We start from the raw sequence: 17,041 nt of genomic DNA, 5'->3' as shown, positions 1-17,041 counted from the left end.
AATTCAGTCTGAGTCCAAAGGCCCATAAACCACAGTTGATGCCTAAGGCAGGAGAAGATGGATGACCAGTTCCAGAAAAGAGAGAGGCAGAGAATTTGGTCTCCCTCCATCTTTTTGTTCCATTTGAACTCTAAAAGGATTGGATGATGCCTGCCCACACTGATAAGGGCTGATCATCTTTACTCAGTTCATTGATTCAAATGTGGTCTCTTCTGGAAATACTCTCATAGACATACCCAGAAATAATATTTTACCTGATATCTGGGTGTCACTTGGCACAGTCAAGTTGACACAAAATTAATCATCATAACACACATGAATTATTTTTGGCCTTTTGTTTTATTTTTTGGGTACTAGGGATTGAACTCAGGGAAACTGAGCTACATCTCCAGTCCTTTAATAATTTTTTATTTGGAGACAGAGTCTTGCTAAATTGCTGAGTGTCTCACTAAATTGCTGAGGTTGGCCTTGACCTTGCAATTCTTCTACCTCAGCCTCTCAAGTCACTTGGATTATAGGAGTGTGCTACTACATCTGGCTACATGAAATATTTTGGTATCCTGTTTTTGTTTGTGGTAATTTCAAATTATAAATATTGAAATGTTTGCTTATTTATTGTGATGAATTCTCAGATCTGAAATCAGCATGCTCAGATGATATGCATACCAGTATTTATAGCAGCAGAATTCACAATAAGCAAGTTATGTAACCAGCCTAGGTGTCTGTCAATAAATCAATGAATAAAGAAAATATGGTACCTGTACATAATGAAGTTTTACTCAGTTATAAAGAAGAATGAAATTATGGCATTTCATAGTAAATGGATGGAAATGAAGACTATCATTCTAAGGAAGATAAAGCAGGCTTAGAAATTCAGGGGTCAAGTATTTTCTCTCAGATGCAGACACTAGAGAGAGAGAGAAAAAAAAAAGGCGAGGGTTATCTCAAGAAAATAGAAAGAGGACCAATAGAGTAGAGGAAGGGGATTGAGAGGGAGGGAGGAGGGGAGAGCATAGTGAGGTACTAGGGAATGAAATCTATCCAATTGTGCCATGCCCATGTACAAGTACACCACAAAGAATCATGTATAAATGTATATATTTATATTACACTAATTGAAATAACAATTAATAGAAGGAAGATCAGTAGAGTAGAACAATAGATTTGGGGAGGGAGGAGGGAAAAAGGGAAGGTCCTGGGGAATGAGACTGATCAAATTATGTGCATGTACAAATACGGCATAATGCCTTCCACTTCTGTGTATAATTATATTGTGCCAACTAAAAGAACAAAAATAGAAAAATAGTCTTTGCAGAAAGCATTTTCTGCACCTGTGCTCCTTCTCAAAGGCAACACTGACAGTGAGGATGGCACTGGGAAAGAGGCTGCAGTTGGAGAGTCTTTATGCCATCCTAAGAGTATCCCTGTGTGACTAGGAGGGGCTGGAGTACCTTTCTTTGAGGAAAAGTGTTGGAGTTCTCTCCCATATGGGATCTATATCTTTGGGCTATGGTGTGTCTCTGGAGCCTTCTACAATTTACCTCTACTTATAAATTTTCAGGCAATGAAGAGAGGGTCATAGAGTTGCATGACAGAATTTCAAGCCTGCAAAGGCTTTTAAAGTTCATCTGGTCAACTCCCAAACAACAATTAGATTCTTCCCATTGTATCTTTATGTCCAGTGGACATTGGAATGCATCTTTCCCCTTAGAAAAGCTAAGTTTCTACCTACTTGAGCAGAACTTTATGGGGAATTTCAGGCACTGCCTTAATTAAATGGGATCAACATGTACTTGAAAAACCTTGATAAACTATTAAGTAGAATTTCACTTTAGGCAGGGCCTAAAATTCTCCTGATTTGCATGAAACTCAAGAAAGGACTATATCTCTTAGAAAATAATAATAATAACAGCTATAGTTATTAAATATTTGGTGACAGTCCCACACAGTAAATACTTTATATGTTGACTCATAACTTCAACAACTCATTCCTGTGGGATGTACCATTATTTTTATGTACAGAGAAGCAAACAGAAGCTTGGAAAAATTGCAAATGCTGTCCATGAACCAATTATAGAGGCCATATGATCACTGATTTTTTCCTAAAAATAATGTTATATAAATAGATAACTTACTTTAGAGTTTAAAAACTTCTTTGACATACATTATTTCCATTTGATTTTCATTCTATGTCCCTATGAGAGTCTGCTCCAAGTTAACCTTGTCTCCTATCTATTTTTGTATCTTTCACTGGAGAAAACATCTTCAGAGTTGAAAAGCATTATCTCCAGGACATCATTCACATATTAGAAACAAGGCTGTCCACAGAATCAGTAGAAGACAGAAAATAATATCAGAGCCAAAATTAATGAAATTGAGAATAAAAATATACAGGATCAGTGCAATAAAGAGTTGGTTCTTTGAAAAGCAAAACAAGTGATAAACCCTTGGCCAAACAAAGAAAGAGAAAGAAGACCCAAGTCAACAAAACTAGAGATGAAAAAAGGAGATACTACTACAGACACTTCTGAAATCCAGATCACTAGAAACTATTTTGAAAATTTATACTCCAATCAACAGGAAAATACAGAAGACATCAATAAATTTCTAGACACATATGACCTCCCAAAATTGAACCAGGAAGATACAGAAAACTTAAACAGACCAATATCAAGCAATGAGACTGAAGCAGCAATTAAAAGCCTTTCAACAAAGAAAAGCCCAGGACTGGTTTCTTAGCAGAATTGTACCACACCTTTAAAAAAGAACTGACACTAGTCATTCTCAAGTTATTTCATGAAATTGAAAGGGAGTGAACACTTCCAAATATATTCTACAAACTCTGTATGATCCTGATATCAAAACCTGACAAAGACATTTCAAGGAAAGGGACTGTAGACCAAAATCTTTGATGAACATAGATGCAAAAGTCCTTAATGAAATATTAGCAAATCACATTCCAAAACACATCAAGAAGGTAGTATTTTATGATCAATGGTGTTTCATTCCAGGGATGCAAGTCTGGTTCAACATACACAAATCAATAAATATAAATCACCACATAAAGAGAATTAAGGACAAGAATCATATGATCATCTCAACAGATGCAAGAAAGGCCTTTGATAAAATCCAGTACCCATTCATGTTAAAAACACTAGAGAAACTAGGAATAGAAGGAATTTACTTCAACATTATGAAGGCCATATATGACAAACCCAAAGCTATCATCAAACTGAACAGAGAAAAACTGAAAACATTTCCTTTAAAATCAGAAACAAGAATGTCTATTCTCACCACTTCTATTCAACATAGTCTTTGAAACTCTAGCAAGAGTGATTAGGCAAGAGAAGGAAATTAAAGGGATACAAATAGGAAAAGAAGAAGTCAAATTATCCGTTTGCTGATGACATGATTCTATATCTAGAAGACCCCCAAAAACTCCACCAGAAGACTTCTAAAGCTGATAAGTGAATTCAGCAAAGTATGAATGTTAACACAAAGATTAATATTTATAAGTCAATAGTTTTCCTATACTCCAATAGTGAATCTGCTGAGAAAGAAATTAGGAGAGCTATACCATTCACGAGAACCTCAAAAACAAAAAACAAATGACAAAAAAAAAAAAAAAAACCAAAACCTCTCCAATAAAAACTACAGAACACTGAAGAAAGAAATTGAAGACCTTAGAAGATGGAAAGAGCTCCGATGTTCTTGAATAGGCAGAATTAATATTGTAGCACTACTGAAAGTGCTATACAGATCCAATGCAATCCCCATCAAAATATCAATGATAGTCCCAATACATTCTTAACAGAACTAGAAAAATCATTCATAAAATTCATTTGGAAGAATAAAAGACCCAGAATATCCAAAGCAATCCTGAGCAAGAAGAGTGATATAGAAGGCATCAGAATACCTAATCTCAAATTATACCACAGAGCTATAGTAACAAAACAGTCTGGAATTGACATCAAAATAGACATGAAGACAACTAAAAGACACAGAGGCAAACTCACTTACTTACAGCCATCTGATACTTCATAAAGGTGCCAAAAATATATGTTGGAGAAAGATCACCTTTTTAACAAATTATGCTAAGAAAACTGGATATTGATATGTAGAAAATGAAACTAGAGCCCTATCTCTCACCTTGCAGAAAAGTCAAATCAAAGTGGATCAAAGACTTAGTAATTAGACCAGAAACTTTGCAAATGCTAGAAAAAAATAGGATTAACACTCCAACACATTGGCACAAGCATCTATCTTATTTAACATGATCCTGTAAGCTCAAGAAATGAAAACACAAGAATCAATAAGTAGCATTATATCAAATTAAAAAGTTTCTTCACAGCAAAGGAAATGATAAAGAACATAAAGAGAGAGCCTACAGAATGAGAGAAAATATTTGCCAGCTGCTTCTCTGACCAGGATTAATATTCAGAATATATAAGGAACTCAAAAAAACTTAACACTAATACAAACAAACAAAAGCCAAATAAACAGACAGAGAAACCCAAAAAGGCAAAACAAAATAAAACCCCTAAAATGAATAACCCAACCAATAAATGTGCAAAAGACATAAACAGACATTTCTCAAAAGAAGAAACACAAATGGCCAACAAATATATGAAAAAATATTCAACATCCCTAGCCATCAGGGAAATGTAAATGAAGCCTACAGACTTCATCTCACTTCAGTCAGAATGGCAATTATCAAGAAAATAAATATGAGGATATGGGGGGGAAGGTACACTTATACGTTGTTGATACGATGTGCAAATTAGCACAACCACTCCGGAAAGCAATATAGAGCTTTTTCAAAAAACTAGGAATAGAATCATCATATGACCCAGCTATCCCACTCCTCAGTATTTATCCAAATATTTATCCAAAAGAACTAAAATCAGCATACTACATGGATGCGGCCACATTAAGGTTTACAGAAGCTCAATTCACAATAGCCAAAATATGGAACCAGTCCTGATGCCTGTCAATAGATGAATGGATAAAGAAAATATGGCATGTATACCCAATGGGGTTTTACTTGGCCTTAAAGAAGAATGAAATTAAGGCATTTGCCAATAAATGGATGGAACTGGAAAACATCAGGTTAAGTGAAGTAAGTCAGGCTCAGAAAGTCAAGGGTCAAATGTTTTCTGTCATATGCAGAAACCAAAGCAAAGTAAGGGGACAAAGGGGGAGGGATACCATGAAAAAAGAATGAAAAGCAGTGGAGTTGAGGAAGGGGATTGAGGTGTCAGAATATCCTAAAGATATAGGGAAGATCAGTGGAGTAGAAGAAGGAGATTGAGGGGGAGGTAGGAAGGATGGGAAAGGGGAGAAAATGTAGAAAGAATTTGACAAAATTGTCCTCTGCATGCGTAAATATATCACAGTGAATCCACTTTTATGCATATCTATAAAGAGAGTTAAATAAATAAATAAATGGAATGTAGAGGAAGGGAAATGAGGGGAGGGAAGAGGTGAGAGAAAGCAGGGGCACTAGGAACTGGAATGGAGTGAATTAAATTTCATGCATGTATGATTATGTCAAAATGAACCCCAATGTTATGTATAACTACAATGCACTAATAAATGCCAGAGAAAGAAAGAAAGAAAGAAAGAAAGAAAGAAAGAAAGAAAGAAAGAAAGAAAGAAAGAAAGAAAGAGAAAGAAAGAAAGAAAAAGAAAGAAAGAAATGCTGCCCAGTTTGGGCCTAAATGTTGCCTCTATAAATTTGTTCTGGACCAAAGAAAATTTCCTTTCCAGATTTTGGAAAAGAAGCAGAGTGCCTGTTCAGTATTCTCAAAGGGCCCTTAAAATGATTAGTAAGACACTGATGCTGCCTGCCTTCCCCTCTCTCTCTTCTCAGGAAGTCACAATGAAGCCAGACACAGCCAGAAGCTGGGAGGTTCCTTCCTGGCCACTAGAGGCCAGCAAGCCTCAGTCAAGACTCTGAGCTGGAGTGTCCTTTTCCTGACATCATGTGTCTCACTGCTATAATAAGAGGAATGTGATCCTGGCATGTTTCTAGAAGAGATATATTGGTGTCTCTGGTTTTTAGGGGTTTCCAACACTTTCTGAAAATCAGTCTTAAGCAATTTTAAAAAGTGGAGAATGTGTGTCTTTGGGGTTTCTCTTCACATCTTCCAAAAGCCCTGTGTTCTCCTTTTTATCATAATGTTTATTTCCTCCATTTGAAACAAAACAAAACAAAGAATAACTTTAAATGCTTTCTTTTCTCCTCCAAATAATTTGATTTCCTGAAAGCAACAATGTCTCCCTGTTTAGTTACTTCTCTTGATAGGCCCCCACCTCTCTTTTTCTTTCTATTGCTTTTAAAAGTTTTGATTTTTTTTTTTTTTTAATGGTAAGAACACTTCACATGAGATCTATTCTCTTAAACATTTTTTTTTCTGTGCTGCTCTGGATTGAACCCATCACCTCAAAATACTAAATATGTGCTCTACCACTGAGTTATATCCCCAATTCTCTTAAAAATTTACTTGTACAGTAGGGTATTTTGACTATAGGTATAGCACTCCCTTCTCTTTTGTGTGGCACTTATATAAAGGAATATACATCCCCCATGGCAAGTAAATTTTCTCTCACTGTTTCAACTACCACTCATGAGTTGGTGATTCACAGGCCTAGTACCTTTGGCCCACATCCCTCCTACAAGCATCCAAGTTCAATTTCTCAGACTGTCAGACCTTTACATATGAGGATATCACCGGGACCTTAACCCAGCCTCTCCTATTCTCGATTCATCATCTTCTAGCTACTTTGCCCTTGAGGAAGGACCTCTGTCAATACTGCTCAATTAAAGGGCAGACCTGCTCCTCCTTCTCCTGAATTATTAGTCCTAACTGCAAATAACTTTGATCTTGCCATGCATCCACTAGACCTGGGGATCATTCCTTTCCTCCTCAGGCCCATTGAACCACCAAATCAAACAGCTCTACCTGTCCCCTGGAAGGTCATTTCAGATCCAGCCTTTCCTCTCCATTTCTATTACCTTACTTAAGACCCTAATCATTTCTTTGCTAGGCTTCCATGTGACCTCCAAACTAACTTGGTTTTCTTGATCTAGTATAGTTCTTCTCAAACTCCCCTCCATATATAGCTGTATGAACTTAATTGTATGTGTAATGAACTGCAAGTGTAAAGGCCTCATACCTGGCTGGCACTCTGACATTCTTTATCCTAGGTGAGGAAGCATAAACTCTTCAGCATGGCACCATGCTCTTCTCTACAGGGCCTTTCACACTAGGTCAGGTTCACTATTGCTAATTCTATACCTTATTTCACAAATATATTCTACTATTCCTCCCCTTGACACCTTTATTTATTTTCATTTTCAGTTGGGAATTCCCAGTCCTCACCCCCTTCAGCTTGGTCATCTTCTCACCATCATTTCAGAGTCACACAAAGGCCAAAGGAAAGAACATGAAATAAAGATGGCCTAGTCTATGAAGATTGGTAACTACTAGTGCAGGGCCCAAAGTTGTTAGGTACTTATTAGGTAAAAGGACAGGTTCATAATTTCCAGTTAGTTTAATTCAGTGATATAAGAAACCAATTTAAAATTTATTTGACTATAACAAATAATGTTGTATGATCATCATTGAATGAAAAGGAGCAAGAGAAAATTCAAATTTAGGCTGCATTGTCTCATCATTCAACAACACAGCATATGAAAGGTACTGAGTAGGTACAAAGAATCCAGAGTTCCTTGTTGTCATACAAGATCTAGTAATAACTTTAATTAGTTTTCAATTTCATGGTGAATCAAATTAGCATCTATTTCCCTCTTAGCCTTGAGAACAATCTAATCAATTTGCTATGCAGGTAGTAGATTAAGAATGTGTCTTTGTAGTTTACACAGACAGCCCAGAGAAAAATACATGAGGATAAGGATACTACAGATTTAAGTAATAAAACAAAAGCACCCCGAGTCTTTGTATAAGTTTATAAAGATAAGATACACAATGGCAAAGTACCAACATACAAGTGGTCTCTACCAAATAAAAATGGGGTTGGGGCTGGGGATATAGCTCAGTTGGTAGAGTGCTTGCAAGGGTTCAAACCCCCAATACCAAAAAAAAAAAAAATGGGGATGAATTAACTGTGGTCATGGGGGGATATACAGATTATATGTCACTGAGGTCATTAGTTGCCCAGTCATATTGGAGACACTATTAGGATGATTCAGTCAGGTTTAGCTGTGGCTTGAGGTTTTGCCTCATTTTTGTGGCATACATCAAGGATCAGAAAATGGGCAACAGGTAGGTCCATGGGGAGACATATAAGGCCTGGCATTTGTAAAATGGGGTCTTATCATATTAAAATCATAACAAAGCAATACCTAGTCTTGATCAAGGAAGCAAGAAGAATGGAAGAGAAAAGCAAACCTAAAAAAGTATTTGAAAGGTATTTCTCTATAAAATGGGACTGATAAAAAAGATTGTTAGCCTGTTGATCATTGTTTGCTCTTTGAAATGTGCCATGGAGAATACAAATGTGCTACAATTAAAATAAGCTCAGTATCATTTTGATTCATTTATTCATTAATTCATTCAATAAATATTTATTGAATGCTATTTGTAATAATTGGGAGAAAGAATTCTGAAGACCTCAACAACTTTTAAATGAGCCAGTCTGTATTTTTCAAGGGAATTTTTGGGAGGTGCTATGAATAAGAATAAATAACTCAATTAAATAATATATTTAGTCAGGAATAGGGAATCCAAGACTGTCTTACTTTGCTGTCATTTTAAGTCACAGCTACAGAATAAGGGGAAAAATCTATACATGTATATATGAGTTAGAACACATACACACACAGATACACACACACACACACACACACAGAGTTTTTCCTTATTCTGTAGCCGTGACTTAAAAATGACAGCAAAGGTATATACATATATACATTCTAAAAGAGTTAAGACAATGTCAATTTAAATATCATTTTCCTCAAACCCTAGGTGGTTTGACAAATACAAGCATACTTTCTGGTATTGAAAAGTATGGTTGTATTTGTCAAATCACACAGCTTGATTTTGACCTGGGAAAAATCAAGGCAACTTGCCAGGCACAGAGAGAGGGCATCTAATGATTTCTTGGGTTTCTTCAGGAGAAGGATGAAGAAAGAGCAAATTGAAGGCTCCTTAAGCAACACTCAAGTCAAGGACATGAAGACAAAAATATGGCTTTGAATACAGGAGAAGACAGAGCAAAAGGAACCAGACAGGCTATTCTCAAGAGTGGACATCCTTAGAAATATTTCTTTTGCAATTTAGTGTGAGGAAAAATGTAAAAAAGTAAGGAGAATTAAGTTCATCCTAAGCTTTTCTTGAAGGTGAAGATAACTTAGGAAAAAAATTGAATTAATTTCATATCCCTCATTTTGGAGCTCTAAGCAGGTCTGGTGTATATTTTTTTCTTTAAGAGAACAAACCATCCTAACAAAAAATAACCACAGATATTTTTCCAGGTAACATAGGTATTGCTGAAATTCAAATAGGCAGGCTGATTTATACAAGGAAATCTTGTTAGTGCAAGTATTATCTCCAGGGTACATATATGCCAGGAATACACCAAGAATTGGGATGGGTCTGAGGATGGGCAACAAATGATATCCATGGAATGACTATTATTCATTTTCTTGTCCAGGGTAAAGTTGACTATTTTGAATTAGAACAAGTGAATGCAAACCTGATATGCCACTTGCTGACTATTGGATCTGGGGCAATGCATTTTAAGCTCTCTGAGCCTGAGATTTATAAAGAAAACAAGTTCTTCCTTGCAGAGATTTTAGAAAGATTTAATGATATAAAATAAACGAGTACTCTGAGCATGATAAAATGATACGTAAGTGATAGATATCAGTACCCTGTTCCAACTCTTTATAGCCTATTTGTCATGATATGGAGAAAGAGTTCTCTAAAGTAGACAAGACAGAACTCATGATCAAAAAGCTAGAAAATATATTACACAATGGTAGGAGAACTGGCTTGAATGAACATGTACTATGAATCATTTTATACCTTGATAACATAAAATTCCATTTAGAATACCAATTCTGACTTTTTTCCTATTTGACTTTGATCCCTATCATAAAGATTTAACATATATGGATACTAATGCTTATCTTCAATAAAGTGGAGAGTACCACCTTATCTACCACATTTTCCATTGCCAAATGAAGTTTTACAAATAAGGCCAGATCTAAAGTTATCATGAAAACTAACAAAATGTTAAATATTTACTCCTGTTACTTATGTGATATTCTGGCTGTATTCTAATTTTAGGTTTTCACCAAATGTTTCCTGGAATACCCATGAAACAGTATACTGTACTAGGTACTATAGGGGACATGAAGATGATTAAGACACAGTCCATGACTCAAAAGCACTCAACATCTAGTGAGAAGGAGGCATTGGTAGAAACTATTTAAAAAAGCCAACTGTCAAAGAGTTGTATGAGAAAGATCTGAAGTGTTCTTGGCTCACAAGGAAAAGATAAAATACTTCCAATTGTAGAGATCTAAGAGGTTCCATGAGGAGAATTGTTTTGAGCAAGGTCATGGCAGATGGACAGGACTCCTTTGTTAGATATGGCAGTAGAGGGTAAGAGATGAGCAAATAGACTGAGAATCAAGCTTGAACTTGACCCAGAAAGTGGATGAGAGCAGGATGTGTTCAGAAATATTAGCTACAACAGTATGGGCAGAATACAGGAAGTACAAAAGAAAATGAAGTTGAAAAAGCAGGAAACTGTGGAAGGTTAAGAATGACAAGCTGAGAAGCTATGTGCAGAAATCTGATGAAGGGAGAATGACATGATGAGTCTTGGTTCTGGAGAGATGTACAACTGAAGTAAGTAGGGAGGATTTATTGGAGGGACGGGAGAGAGACTAAGGGGAAACCAACCAAATAAGAAGCAATGGCCAGTGGTCATGAGGTATTAAGAGAAGGTGGGCACTGGCAGCAGAAAGCAAAGAATTACTAGCAGTTTGCTTTTTCACTCTGAGGTGGCTTGAGGACACTGGTCTGAGACACACTGTGTTGCCCTGATTAAGAACTTTGGATACACATAATGGTGAGATCCACTGTGGTATATTCATGTATGTACATAGGAAAGTTAGGTCAGATTCATTCCACTATTCTTTTATCCCCTTCTACTCCATCGATCTTTCTTCTATTTTGATAGAATTGTTCTTTTCTGAATTTTTTTTCCTTTTCTTTATTTTGGGCTAGCTTTCACATATCAGAAAAAACATTCAATCTTTGACTTTTTCTGGGTTTGGCTTATTTCATGTAGCATGATAGTCTCCAGTTGCATCCATTTACCAGCAAATGTCATAATTTCATTCTTCTTTATGTTTGAGTAATACTCTGTTGTGTATATATACCACATTTTCTTTAATCATTCATTTGTTGAATGGCACCTAGGTTGGCTCCATATCTTGGCTATTATGACTTGTGTTTCTATAAACATTGATATGACTGCATCTCTATAGTATACTGATTTTAGATGTTTTGCATATATACTGAGAAAATATCCACAAGAGACTAATTAAAAAAACTATCAGCAAATAGCAGAAAGATTAGTAGAATAGAGATAAGGGAATAGGGGTAGGGAGGAGTGGAGAGTAAGGGGAAACACTGGGGAATAAGGAATCTTCTAAGTCCACAGTCCCTCTCCTCCCATTGTCAGGGAATGCCTAGTTGTTCAAATAACTTAATTCGAACTACATGTTTATTTAAGTGTATTTTTTTTATTTAAATCTTTTTAATTTTAACAGACTGCATTTTGATTCATTGTACATAAATGGGGCACAACTTTTAATTTCTATGGTTGTACACAATGTAAATTCACACCATTCACGTAATCATATATATACATAGGGTAATACTGTTTCATTCTACTATCTTTCCATCCCCCACCCCCTCCTATCCCCATTTTCCTCTACACCTTCCAAAGTTCCTTCATTCTTCTCTTTCCCCATCACCCCCCTCATTATATATTGTCATACACTTATCAGAGAAAACATTTGGCCTTTGGATTTTTGGGCTTGGCCTATTTCACTTAGCATGATATTTTCCAACTTCATCCATTTACCAGCAAATACTATAATTTTATTCTTCTTTATGGCTGAGTAATATTCCATTGTATATATGTGTATATATATATATATATATATATATATATATATATACATATATATATATATATTACAGTTTCTTTATCCATTCATCAATTGAAGGGCATTTAGGTTGGTTCCACAATCTAGCTATTGTGAATTGAGCTGCTATGAACATTGATGTGGTTGCATCACTGTAGTATGCTGATTTTAAGTCCTTTGGGTATAAACCTTGGAGTGGGATAGCTGGATCAAATGGGGGTTCCATTCCAAGATTTCTGAGGAATCTTCATACTGCTTTCCAGAGTGGCTGTTCCAATTTGCAACTCCACCAGCAGTGTATGAGTGTGCCTTTTTCCCCACATCCATGCCAACACTTATTATTGTTTGTGTTCTTGATTATAGCCATTCTAATTGGAGTTAGATGAAATCTTATGGTGGTTTTAATTTGCATTTCTCTAATTACTAGGAATGATGAGCACTTTTTCATATATTTGTTGATCAACTGTATATCTTCTTCTGTGAAGTGTCTGCCCATTTCCTTAGCCCATTTATTGATTGAGTTCTTTGTATTTTGGTTGTAAACTTTTTTAAGTTCTTTGGAAATAATAAACTTTGGAAATGAGTGCTCTGTCTGAAGTGCGTGTGGAAAAATTTTTCTCCCACTTTGTAGGCACTCTTTTCACGTTATTGATTGTTTCCTGTGCTGAGAAAAAACTTTTTAGTTTGAAACTATCCCATTTATTGATTCTTTTATTTCTTGCACTATTGGGGTCTTGTTAAGGAAGTCTGATCCTAAACCAATGTGATGGGGATTTGGGCCTACTTTTTCTTCTGTTTGGTGAAGGGTCTCAGGGGTAAGTCCTTGATCCTTGATCCATTTTGAGTTGAGTTTTGTACAGGGTGAATGATAAGGGTTTAATTTCATTTTACTGCATATGGATTTCCAGTTTTGCCAGCACCATTTGTTAAGAGGCTATCTTTTCTCCATTGTAAGTTTTTTTTTTTTTTTTTTTTTTTTTTTTGCGGTGCTGGGGCATTGTAAGTTTTTGGCACTTTGTCTAGTATGAGATAACTGTACTTATGTGGGTATGTCTCTGTGTCTTCTATCCTGTACCATTGGTCTACCTATCTATTTTGGTGCCAATACCATGCCATTTTTGTTTCTATTGCTCTACAGTAGAGTTTAAGGTCTGGTATTGTAATACCTCCTGCATCACTCTTCCTGCCCAGGATTTCTTTGGTTATTCTGGGACTTTCATTCTTCCAGATGAATTTCATGATTGCTTTTTCCTTTTCTATGAGAAATGTCATTGTGATTTTAATTGGAATTGCATTAAATCTGTATAGCACCTTTGGAAGTATGGGCATTTTGATACTATTAATTCTGCCTATCCAAGAACATGGGAGATCTTTCCATCTTCTAAGGTCTTCTTCGATTTCTTTCTTTAATGTTCTTCAGTTCTCATTGTAGAGATCTTTCACCTCTTTGGTTAGATTGATTCCCAAGTATTTTTTTTTTTTGAGGCTATTGCAAATGGAGTTGTTTTCCTCATTTCCCCTTCAGATGTTTCATCACTTATGTATAAAAATGCTTTAGATTAATGTGTGTTGATTTTATATCCTGCTATTTTGCTGAATTTGTTTATGAGGTCTAGAAGTTTTCTGGAGAAGTTTTTTTGGATCCTCTAGAGAATCATGTCATTGGCAAATAGTGACAACTTAAGTTCCTCTTTTCCTATTCGTATCCCTTTAATTTCTTTAGTCTGTCTAATTGCTCTGGCTAGTATTTCAAGGACCATGTTGAATAGAAGTAGTGAAAGAGGGTATCCCTGTCTTGTTCCAGTTTTTAAAGGAAATGCTTTCAGTTTTTCTCCACTAAGAATGATGTTGGCCATGGGCTTAGCATAAATAGCCTTCACAATGTTGAGGTATGTTACTACTATCCCTATTTTTTCTAGTGTTTTGAGCATGGAGTGGTGTTGTATTTTATCAAACACTTTTTCTGCATCAGTTGAAATAACCATATGATTCTTATCCTTAAGTCTATTGACATGATGGATTACATTTATTGATTTACGGGTGTTGAACCAACTTACATTCCCAGGATGAACCCCACTTGATCATGGTGCACTATCTTCTTCATATGATTTTGGATACAGTTTGCCAGGATTTTGTTAAGGATCTTTGCATCTATATTCATCAGGGATATTGGTCTCAAATTTTCTTTCCTTGATGTTTTGGTATTAGGGTGTTATTAGCTTCACAGAATAAGTTTGGTAGGGTTCCCTCCTTTTCTATTTCCTGGAATACTTTGAGAAGTATTGGAATGAGTTCTACTTTGAAGATCTTGTAGAACTTGGCTGAGAATCTGTCTAGTCCTGGGCTTTTCTTAGTTGGTAGGCTTTTGATGGCTTCTTCTATTTCATTGTTTGATATTGATCTGTTTAAATTGTGTATGTCCTCCTGGTTCAGTTTGGGAGGATCATATGTCACTAGAAATTTGTCAATGTCTTTGGTGTTTTCTATTTTGTTGGAATACAGATTTTCAAAGGAGCTTCTCATTATGTTATGTATTTCATTGGTGTCTGTCATGATATTTCCTTTTTCATCACAAATTTTAGTAATATGAGTTTTCTCTCTCCTTCTTTTTGTTAGTGTAGCTAAGGGTTTGTCTATTTTGTTTACTTTTTCAAAGAACCAATTTTTGTTTTGTCAATTTTTTGAATTGTTTCTTTTGTTTCAATTTCATTGATTTCAGCTCTGATTTTAATTATTTTCTGTCTTCTACTACTTCTGCTGTTAATCTGTTCTTTTTCTAGGGCTTTGAGCTGTAATGTTAGGTCATTTAGTTTTTGACTTTTTATTCTCTTCTTGAATATGCTCCATGCAATGAATTTTCCTCTTAGTACCACTTTCATAGTATCCCAGAGATTTTGATATGTTGTATCATCATTCTCATTTACCTCTAAGAATTTTTTTATCTCCCCCCTGATGTCTTCTGTTATTCATGTATCATTCAATAGCATTTAGTATCCAGGTGTTGGAGTAATTTCTGTTTTTTTTTTTTTTGTCATTGATTTCTAATTTTATTCTATTATTATCTGATAGAACACAAGGCAGTATCTCTATTTTTTTGCATTTCCTAAGGGCTGCTTTGTGGCATAACATATGGTCTATTTTTGAGAAGGTTCCATGTGCTGCTGAGAAGAAAGTGAATTTGCTTGTTGATGGATGGAATATTCTATATATGTCTGTTAAGTCTAAGTTATTGATTGTGTTATTGAGTTCTATGGTTTCTTTGTTTTGTTTTTGTTTGGAAGATCTACCCAGTGGTGCAGCAATGTGCTAAAGTCACTCAGAATTACTGTGTTGTGGTCTATTTGATTCCTGTAATTAAGAAGGATTTGTTTGATGTACATTGATGCACTTTTGTTTGGGGCATAAACATTTACGATTGTTATGTCTTCCTGATTTATGGTTCTCTTAAGCAGTATGAAATGTCCTTCTTTATCCCTTCTAACTTTGGCTTGAAGTCCACTTTATCTGAAATGAGGATGGAAACCCCCGCTTTTTCACTGAATCCATGTGCATGGTAGGTTTCTTCCCATCCTTTCACCTTTCGTCTGTGGATGTCTTTTTCTATGAGATGAGTCTCTTGAAGGTAGCATATTGTTGGGTCTTTCTTTTTAATTCATTCTGCCAATCTATGCCTTTTGATTGATGAGTTTAGGCCATTAACATTCATGGTTATTGTTGAGATATGATTTGTATTCCCAGTCATTTGGGCTTACTTTTGGTTTTTAACTTGATTTAATTTCTCTTTTGAATGATTTTTCCTTTAAGGTATTTCCTCCCTTTGCTGACCTACATTGTTGTTTTTCATTGCCTCCTCATGGAATATTTTGTTGAGAATATTCTGTAGCACAGGCTTTCTATTTGTAAATTCTTTTAACTTTTGTTTATCATGGAAGGATTTTATTTCCTTTTCAAATCTGAAGGTTACTTTTGCTGGGGATAGGATTCTTGGTTGGCAACCATGTTCTTTCAGAGCTTGAAATATGTTGTTCCAGGCCCTTCTAGCTTTTAGAGTCTGGGTTGAGAAATCTGCTGATATCTGTATTGGTTTTCCCCTATATGAAATCTGATACTTTTCTCTCACAGCCTTCAAAATCCTATCTTTATTTTGAATGTTAGACATTTTCATTATATTGTGCCTTGGTGTGGATCTGTTGTAATTTTGTGTATTTGGGGTCCTGTAAGCCTCTTGTATTTGATTTTCGATTTCATTCTTCAGGTTTGGGAAATTTGCTGATATTATTTCATTGAATAGGTTGTTCATTCCTTTGGTTTGTATCTCTGTGCTTTCCTCAATCCTGATAATTCTTAAATTTGGTCTTTTCATGATGTCCCATAGTTCTTAGAGGTTATCTTTATGATTTCTTACCATCTTCTCTGTTTGGGCAACTTTATTTTCAAGATTAAATATTTTATCTTCATTGTCTGAGGTTCTGTCTTCCAAGTGGTCTAGTCTTTTGGTGATGCTTTCCATTGAGTTTTTTATTTGGTTTATTGTTTCCTTCATTTCAAGGATTTCTGTTTTTTTTTTTTTTCTTTATTTTACAATCTCTATCTCTTTGTTGAAATGATCTTTTGCTTCCTGCAGTTGCTCTTTCAACTGCTTATTGGTGTGATCATTCATTGCCTGCATTTGCTCTCTTATCTCATCCTTTGGTTCCAGGATCATTTTAATTATGTGTAATCTGAACTCCTTTTCTGATATTACTTCTACCATACTATCACTGGATTCTATTAATATAGAATCTAGGTTTGTTTGGATCATCTTCTTCCCTTGCTTTTTCATGTTGTTCATGACTCTTCCCCTCTTGC

Source organism: Sciurus carolinensis, chromosome X (genome assembly GCF_902686445.1).
Source record: "Sciurus carolinensis chromosome X, mSciCar1.2, whole genome shotgun sequence".
Lineage (NCBI taxonomy): Eukaryota > Metazoa > Chordata > Mammalia > Rodentia > Sciuridae > Sciurus > Sciurus carolinensis.
This window is presented reverse-complemented; position numbering follows the sequence as displayed.